Genomic DNA, 1,173 nt, shown 5'->3' on the forward strand with positions numbered 1-1,173 from the left:
ACCCCATTCCCCAGCAAGCACTCTAGTTATAGACTAACCCAATTGGTGAGCTCTGGATCCAAAGGAGACCATAAAATATAAGGTGGAAAGGGATCAAGGAGGACACCTGACATCAACCTCTGGTGTCTCCGTGCACACACATACATGGGTCTCTGCACACAAGTGTGTCCACACCTCTGTAAACATGTACACAGATACATGTGAATATACCGCAAACACAAAAGAAAAGCCATAAACAATGGGAAGAACTCTAAAATTTAAAAAAAATGTCACATCCACACCCTGGTAATGGGCAAAGAGACCCCTTGGTGGTGGTGTCTTCTATCAGTCAAGGGTAGGGCAGATGGCAGTCCTTTGGTCATCCTAGTTTGGTGCCTAGCTTGGGGACCAAAGCTGTTTCACGCCTAGGGCATATAAAATCCAGAAGAAAGGAAGAGGAGAAGAAGAAGGAGAAGGAGAAGAAGAAGAGGAGGAGGAGGAGGAGGAACGGGAGCAGAAGAAGAAGGAAGAAGGGGAGGAGAAGCAGAGACAGAGGAAGATCATCTGGGCTATGGGATACCAACGGACAAAAGTATTTGCCACACAAATCTGATGGCTTGGGATGGATCCCTGGATCTCACCGTAAAAGGTGGAAGGAAAGGATGGATCATAAACTCCGCCCTCCAGCCACATGTGAACATGTGTGCATGCGTCCTCACATGTCACACACACAATCACAATCATAAACAATCATCATAATAGTATTAATATATTTTTAAAAGATCACATTCCAAAGGGAGGAGCAGGAAGCTAGCAAAGAAAGGCTGGGTCAAAGACTGCAACCCAGCAGGGTGAGCACCAGATTCTGCAGTTCTGTGTCCAGCATTCAGGTCACATGGTGCCATCACACACCCTCCAAGGAGTCTTCTGCAGCCCCTGCATCCCTGCCACCTGCCGACGATATGACCAAGTCCTGCCGGGCTCCACAGCTTGCCTGCAGGTCTCCTCAGGTGACATCCTAACTTTCCGGCATCTCCAGGACCATGGCCTCTCCATTATGACTTAGGGGTAAATTGATATATTTGATCAAATTACACAGTGACCGAGCAGGCAGGGAAGGCGCTGCACGGCTGGAAGAGGAGAGGTGTGTATGTCTTTGAAGGATGCCATAGTGGCCATGAGCTAGAGCCAGTC

The 1,173-nt window shown here is 48.3% G+C and overlaps 1 non-coding gene across 1 annotated transcript; it reads left to right on the forward strand.

Moving 5' to 3' along the window:
- Positions 1-278: 278 nt before the first annotated feature.
- On the forward strand, positions 279-417 carry LOC142855198 (small nucleolar RNA SNORA48). Its single transcript, XR_012911461.1, has one exon. It is a non-coding gene; the product is annotated as a small nucleolar RNA SNORA48 (small nucleolar RNA).
- Positions 418-1,173: the final 756 nt, after the last annotated feature.

The sequence above is a fragment of the Microtus pennsylvanicus genome, chromosome 7 (genome assembly GCF_037038515.1).
Source record: "Microtus pennsylvanicus isolate mMicPen1 chromosome 7, mMicPen1.hap1, whole genome shotgun sequence".
NCBI lineage: Eukaryota > Metazoa > Chordata > Mammalia > Rodentia > Cricetidae > Microtus > Microtus pennsylvanicus.